Genomic DNA, 8577 nt, shown 5'->3' with positions numbered 1-8577 from the left:
TAGAGGACACCCTGGCAGAAACCTAAAGATGGGAAATACAGTACAATTCACTATGCATGAAGGCGAAAGAGGATTGTATGCGCTTGATGTAGCACCATGTCCCAAAGAAGAAAGAAAAGACAGAGATAAAGAAACAGATGCAGCAAAGGAAACAGATGAAGATCAAGAAAGAAAAGACAAGGAACCTACAGATGAAACTACCTCAGACGACGACAAAGAGCAAGAAAGCAACAGGAGCCGCAGCCCAACAGGCCCAAGCCCTGGTGAAATGGAGGAGTAAAGTAAAGAAAGAAGTTACCAGTTGAAGTTTTGAAAAGTTTTGTTTTGCAACGTTTACGTTTAAGCATGTGCCCACAAAAACTATTGTGAGAAAACCATAAACCTTAAGGCTATGAACTGGCTATAGCCACAAACTCTCGCAGTGTAAATAGTTACACCAAAAGGGCACCACCACCACCAGAGTCAGCCTGTTTAGGGGCTTGGCTCGTCTGCAACCAGGAGGAGCCCGTCCGTATATAGGGCCTTGGCTCACCTGCGACCAGAGAGCATGCCTGTTTATGGGGCCTGGCTCTCCACCACAAAGAGGGTACCTGGTCAGCACCAACTGTGGAGGCCGCCTCTACATCCTGCCAGAAGAGGCTGAAGGCGCGGATCCACCAGGCCAGGTATACCCTGAAGACCACCAGACCATGAAAGCCGCCTCTACATCCTGCCAGAAGTGGCTGAAGTCGCGGCCAACGTGAAAGGGTTTTGGGTGGGTTAACGGACTTGTGGGTGGAGGGTGGTGATGTATGGTACCTGGTGCTTTTAAAAATGTTTTACATGTTTTAATGTTTTATGCATTTTAAAATGTTGTCTTGCAGCCCGAGGACGTGCTGGTGATAACTAAGGGGGAATGTGGCGCCCCTGACCTGGTCAGGCACCACTGAGTACTGCACCCATGCTGGGGACAGTACAATACAGGTAATCCAGAAGGCTGACCGGGGTGTGGAACACAGGCGCATAGTGATCAGGTCTCACACATGTACCCATGAGAGGACCCCTGGGGATCCCAGGAGGGGGAAAAGCCTTGACCTTCACTGGAATAGTGGAGGGGGCCAAAAGCCTCCATCTCCTCTCAAGGGGTGTGGTAAGAGAATCTGGTTGCTAGGTGGCGTAGGCAAGAACAGGGGAGGAGGGGCAGTGAGTCAGTTAGAGCAGAACTCCATAGGGCTCAGTGAGGAGCAGACCTGTGGGGCTGTTGCTGTCTAACAGCGCCCGCGCAGTGGCTACTGACGGGGGAGAACGGTCAACTAGGAGTGCTACCCGAAACCCATCTCAGCTAGAGAGAAGAGCACGGAGTGGGAAGTAAGGAGACTGCTGGAGAGTACCAGGCCCAAACGGGCGGCAGATCCCGAAGCGGAGATAGATCCAGCTTTCTTTTGCTAAACCTGCCGGTGTGGGGCTCTTAAAGCCCACGCCACAACACCACAAAAAGCCGCAGCCACGTAGCCACAGTTAGGGCCCATAGCTCACAGGAGGCAAGAAGCTGGAGTGATCTGGTCCAGGCAACAAGCACACGGCAAACGAAGGGGAGTGAGGCTTCAGCAACTTCCCTGGGTGACCCCCATAGGGACTAAAAGTCGGGGTCACCCCAAACCAAAAAGGGCTAAGGAAGGCGAGTTAGTAGTCACCCTCACAAGTCAGCCTGAAGGACACCTGGTTCCCGCCTGGTTCATCCCAGCTACGCCCGGGTTACTCACCCTGCCACCTGAAGTGAGTAAAAACCCTGAAAGACATTCTGCCTGTGTGGAGTTATTCTGCGCCTTGTGGTACTACGCACCTACACCGGGCCCTGGGGCTTGCCTCACTCTCAGGAGGCTATTCCAACTAACTGCACATACCATCAGCCCCAGGCGACCCTCAACCTGCAGTGGCGGTCCCTACTGGCCGCAATACTGAGAGTGGCGTCACGACAAGAAGAAGATCTCCTACCTGTGACCAGATCCAGCTGAGTGGAGTCCCTGAAGGTAATGCACCGACACAACACCTGTGGGGCTTCACATCTGCTTATTCCACCTAATCTAGCAACAAGACTACCGCAGTGAGTAACTTGACCCTGCACCCTGCTCTCCCAAGGCCAAGCCACCTGCTCACCAAACCCCCCACTTTCCGGGGCTTTCCCTACCTGCGAAGGGACTGACACCTTGCTGCCCCACACCATCTGCCTCGGTACTCCCTTCGGCAGCGGTGGTACTCCCCTTACCACAACCCGCAGGTGGCGTCACAAACATTTATCTCATGTAAAATACCCCCTTACATTTGAGTGGCCGCAAGCCCCCGGGTCCGGAGACCCTCGAGCCACACTAACCCCGGATCCAAGCAGTTCGACTGCTGCAGGGGCGGCACATATACAGTATACCATTGTACAGTACAAAGGAAAAAATCCACCATCCAAGTCAGTATGGAGTAAAACTTCGTCTTAAGTTTTGCAATAAAGACAAAGTTTTACTCCATATTGACATGAATGCTGGATTTTTTCCTTTATGCTGAATTGGCATTGCCTACCTCCTTGCACCGTCTACCTCATATTCTCCACGTGGTGAGCTGGAATCTCCCTTTTTACCATTGTATAGTATATACTATAAAGCATGTCTATCAATTTGCATTTATGGATACAGTACTGCACTTTCTGCTAACCAGTGCAGCACATTGCTTGTATTGTAAACTGCCTGTACAGTATTCCTACCCCACATTTGGCTTAGTTCTGCCCATATTTTGGGGTGAATAGATTTGGGGGGTGTTTTTGTGTATTCTACAAGAATAAAGATTGTCATATTTCTACATCATTTTTCCTCTCTATAGTACCTCCCACACACCAACAAGTCTATTGTAAACTAACGTGCAGTTTAATTTGTTGGATATGTTTTTTACTGCACAGTATTTTGTTTTAGTGTACTGTAATCATTTTATATGAATCCAGTACATTCTTTATTACTGTAATAAGTTTGTATAAATACAGTAAATATTTTTGGGTTGTGGAATGGATTGTCTGTGTTTCAATTATTTCCTATGGGAAAATTAATTTTGATATAAGAGTAACTTGGTTTAAGAGTAGAGATGAGCGAACCGGTCGCGGTTCGGCTCGAGGTCGGTTCGCCGAACGGAGGTCCCGTTCGAGTTTGGTTCGTTGAACGTTCGACGAACCGAACTCGAACCGCATAGGAAACAATGGCAGGCAATCACAAACACATAAAAACACCTAGAAAACACCCTCAAAGGTGTCCAAAAGGTGATAAACAACTCACAACACAACACAAACACATGGGAAAGTGACAAGGACATATACTCATGCGAAAACAAAACAGCTGGACAAGGAAAAAGAGGAGGTGACACAGATATATGAGTATATGCAAGGAAACATCGATGCCATTACTGTGCAACTTGAGCCCTGCTCATTTTAGGCTTCCAATCTGGATAAATTGCCTGAGCTTGCCACGTACGCCTTGGGGATCTTGTCGTGTCCTGCAGCCAGCCTTCTCTCGGAACCTGTCTTCAGTGCTGCTGGGGGTCTGCTGGCAGATAAGCACACGTGTCTGTCCACTGACAATGTGGACATGGCTCTCAGAGGACTTTTCTTCCCCTGGGTCATCCAGGGGACGGGAAAGGCACGCGTATTTTTGAGAGTGCTTCATGCAAAGCATCTGTTTCATTTTGAAAAGGGGGATCAAGTGATGCCAGTCAAGTGGGGTGTGTGTGGCCCAATTAGTGGAAACGAGGGAGACTGTGGTTGGAGTCCCCTCACTTTTGAAAAAAGAACCAAGATGAACAAGTCATGGCTCTCAGAGGACTTTTCTTAGCCTGGGTCATCCAGGGGACGGGAAAGACACGCGTATTTTTGAGAGTGCTTCATGCAAAGCATCTGTTTCATTTTGAAAAGGGGGATCAAGTGATGCCAGTCAAGTGGGGTGTGTGTGGCCCAATTAGTGGAAACGAGGGAGACTGTGGTTGGAGTCCCCTCGCTGTGTTTTACATGATTTTCGAAGGGCATGACATGCCTAAGAGGTTGAGTTTCATCATCTGCAACTTGTTGGCAACAGAAAGGCTGCCTTTACACCCTTTTGAGACCGAGGATTTTCAAGACCTTATGCCCATTGCAGTGCCCCAAGAGCCGATGGCCAGTCGTCACTCCTTCTCCAAGAAAGGCGTGCCCGCGCTACCACAGCAGGTCGCACACAACCTCACCGATTCCTTGAGAAACTCTGTGTGTGACAGGGTGCATTTCACCACAGATACTTGGACCAGTAAGCATGGACAGGAGAGTTACATGTTGCTGACTGGGCACTGGGTAACTATGGTGAGAGATGGAGAAGGGTTTGCTGTACAAGTCTTGCCGTCCCCACGACTTGTGTGTCAATCCTTCCTCTGTATGTACAAGTTCCTCCACTGCTTCTGCCTCCTTAACCTCGTGTGGGTCCTCCACCTCGGCCCAAACCCTGTGTGATCAGGCCACACTTCCTTGTAACTGCGCCCAAGGAATCCCACACACCTCCTTACTATGCTGGCAGCAGAGCTCAAGGCCATCAGGCGGTCAAATGTTTACTTTGAAATGTAGGGGAAATGTGAGACACCGCTGAGGAATTGTGGACGGTTAGCTCTGGAGAGTGAGACCGAGTTTCAGCAATGGTTGTCTCCACTCAACCAGCAGCCAGGGAAGGTCGGGTGCGACAATGATGCAAACCAGTCTGCGACCCTTCTTCAGGGCAATGTGGCACACGTGCCTTGTATGGCTCACGTGTTGAACCTGGTTGTCCAGCAATTTTTAAAACACTATCCCGGCCTACATGGCCTTCTGCAGAGGGCACGGTGTAACGCCTGCCTGGATCGGCACACTCAGATGGGCTGTAAAGGATAGGCTAGAGGCAAGCCACTCACCAAGCTGGACACCCAGAACCCTGAAACCCTTTAACCCCTATACAGTGATTTGGAATTACACAGGGCCCAAGTTGATCAATACCTGTGGAAGGCTGCAGTTCCAGAGAATAGTAGTCATGCAGGGTCAAAAACATTAATTGAGGAAGAGGAACAGAATGGGATGGCCAGGACTTAATCAGAAAACAAGCAGAGGTGAAATGCGGATCGGCCAACGAGGTACATAAACAGCAAGCAGGAAAAGTAGTCAGGTAACAAGCACACAAACTCATAAAACTGAACTGGGGGTAACAGTAACAAGAGGTTCATAGCTTTGTCTGGCAGTGGTCTGCAGACAGGAGGGGCCTAAAAAAGGGTGTGGTGTCTTCCCATTGGTTGTAGCTGAATGATGGTACTTAATCTGTGAGATACCCACCACCTACATTCAGCCTGTGGTTCTGTATCTGTCAAGGTAACGCAACCCAGTGGGTGACCATAACCTGCATCCACCTGCGCCGCAGGCATCGACTCCTTTCCCATCATCAGCACTATGCACGAAAGGAACACGTTGTCACCTGGCGACCGGAGTACAAATTGATTGCATGGACTACGTTGGTGACTTAACAGCCGTGTGCGGCAATGATGCAAACCTGTCTGCGGCCCTTCGTCAGGGCAATGTGACACACGTGCCTTGTATGGCTCACGTGTTGAATCTGATTCTCCAGCAATTTTTAAAATACCATCCCGGACTACATGGCCTTGTGCAGCGGGCACGCTGCTATGTGCTCACTTTCATCCTTCGCACCCAGCAGCTCAACAACTTTCATCGCTCCTGAAGTCTTAGGGTCTGGCGGTTAAACGCCGGAAATGCGATGTTCCGACACGCAGGAATTGGAATCTGCACATGTTGCAGCGTCTGTGGCAGCACCGCAGAGCCCTGCTGAAATACGGTATGACGTATACCCTGGGCTAACTTGATCCAGAGGTGGTGCAGATCACGCTGCTGGAGTGGTGTCAGATGAAGGACCTATGCACCCTTCTACACAGTTTACAAATATCGACGAAGATCTTTAGCACTGGCGATGCCATTCTCAGCGTGACAATTCTGGTCATCTACAAGATGGAGCACACTGTATGCATTATTCGGAGTCAGGTGTTGGTCCAAGAGAAAGAGGAGGAAGTACAGGATGAGTCATATGCGGAAGGGATAACAAGATCTACAAGGTCCAGACGGTGAGCGGCACCTAGGCGGAAGTCAAGGGACGGTGGGGGAGAGGGATTAACAAGGGTGCATAGTATCAGCAAAAATTGTTGAGGAAGGTGCAGGAGCCCATGAAGAAATGGAGGACGAACTGGCGATGGGCATGGAAGACCCAGCAGATGAGTGAGAGCTTGCTCACATTTCGGTTGTGCGAGGTTGGGGGGAGAGGGCAGAGGAAGGAGGCATGATTCTCACCTCTCTGCCACCAACACACCAAGGACTTGGTCCTCCTGAATGCACAAGACACATGAGCGCCTTCTTGCTGCACTACCTACAACATGACCCTCGGATTGTACGAATTCGAAGTAATGCTAACTACTGGGTTGCCACACTGTTAGATCCCCAGTACAAGACAAAATTTGGCGAAATAATTCCAGCCATAGAAAGGGACGCACGTATACAGGAGTATCTGCAGAAGGTGGTACGCAATCTTAGATCTGCTTTTCCAGTAAACACCAGTGCTGCACAGAGTGAATCTCAACGCTTCGTCATGGATAGGAGGAAATGGGCTTTTACTTGTCCACATCTGAGGGACCGAGGGCTGGCTGCTGGGCTGAGATGGCATTGAGTACGGTGTCCCTGCAGAGTTGCACTTTTGGTCATATACCAAATGAGTTGAAAAAGGACAAATGCTGGTGGAAAGGGGAACAGGTGTGTTGGAAAGGGGAAAAAAGTTTTTGTCCGTGGGTTTGGTGGTTAAGCAAAAGTAACATTTGATGAAGAAACACCATCTGTTATGGTGGGACTGGCAGATTTGGATAAGGTGGTATATACTATGTTACCGGTATATAACGAAAATTAATAAGAAAAGAAAGAGAAAGGTATATATCCCCATCAGCAGTCAATGTCCACCGTGCTCCCAGATGGAAAAGGAGAGGTTGGCAACTGGAAGGTTCGGTGGAGGATACAGAGCTGTGTGGCTATGAAACTAATAGTTGCCTGAACCGAGTTAGACGCCACTCGGATCTGGAGACTGGGAGCCCTGTTAGCGTCACAGGGTCCACACGCCCACCCAGCCCAGGAACTCCCTGTTAACATCACAGAGGCCATTCAGTACGCTGACCGTGTGCATTGGGGCCACACCTGTGGACAGCAGGCGCATCAGCAGCAGCAGGCCTGTTAATGCCACTGGGCTGCACAAGCAGGACTGGTAGGACAGGAGCTGGTCTTAACCGTTCTGCGTTACCAACTGTGGTGGCGGCCTGCATCGACGCCCTATCCCTGCCTACCTCTGGCCTAAAGCCGCAATGGGTTCAACACATGGACGTGTGCTCTTTCGGAGCATAATAGAAGACTGCGCACCTCCTTGTTGGCTCCAGCCCGTTTTATAACCTGGGTCCGCCCCAAACCAGGGTGGACCACAATGCACCTCCTGGAGACAAAAGCAGAGTGACACATCATGAGTGGCATAACTAGCGTCCTATTTGGAACCGCAACTTCAATAATGACCTCATGGCTGCCACGACACAAACACCTCACCAGTCATCGTCTGACCATTAATAATGAGGTGACAAGTCATAGGGGCAGACCTCTGCAAGCCATTTGGGAGTGGCCTGGACACATCGTCAGGACACCTGATGCCCTGTGGTCTATATGGGCCCCCCCACATCAGGGGCAGGGCCAAAGAGTTCATTACCGGACCTAGTTTCTGATGCAGTAAGTGCCTGAGCATGGTCAGTTGCATGAAATAGAGTCTCTGAAAAAAGACTATCAGCTTTAGCATGGTGTCTCGGCACAAAACAGGACTTCGACCCGGCACGGAATGCAAGTACCTGTGCAAAGAGGCTTTTCACACTAAGTGTGGGAGCATGCGCTGTATCCCGAAATGAAGACTTAGCGTCAGGAATGGCACAGTCAGGCTGAGCATACTCACTAGGCGAAACACTGTAGTTAGGCTGCAGCTGGGGTAAATCGGCACACGCATGCGCACTAGCTGCCTCTCCACACTTACACGTGGAGGAGAAATTGCTCTTCGGGTGTGGACTTGGAGATGTTGTCTATGAACAGAAGGAAAAGCTAAAGGAAGCCTGACTTTCTATCCCTCCGAATTATCAAATGCAGCAATGAATTCCCTGAGTTTGCTATAACATTAGCGTAGCAAAATGTGCATGAGGGTGTCCTGCACAGGTGCTAGAAATAGCTTGGCACCAGTGGGACAATAATGGAATAAAACATCCAGTTCTATGATGCCACTAAATGGCAGTATTTTTTGCCATCATTATAGCTTATTAAAAACAGAGCAGGAGGGTGTCCTGCACAGGTGCTGCACATAGATTTGCATCAGTGGGGCACTAATGGAGAACAACAGCCACTTCTTGTATGCCACTAAGTTTACTCAATTTTTGGTATTATAATGTCTTAGTAAGTAACAATGAGTTTGAGTGTGCAATGCAGGCAGACGTGCTGCAAATATCTTTGCACTTGTG

This window comes from Anomaloglossus baeobatrachus, chromosome 2 (genome assembly GCF_048569485.1).
Source record: "Anomaloglossus baeobatrachus isolate aAnoBae1 chromosome 2, aAnoBae1.hap1, whole genome shotgun sequence".
Lineage (NCBI taxonomy): Eukaryota > Metazoa > Chordata > Amphibia > Anura > Aromobatidae > Anomaloglossus > Anomaloglossus baeobatrachus.
This window is presented reverse-complemented; position numbering follows the sequence as displayed.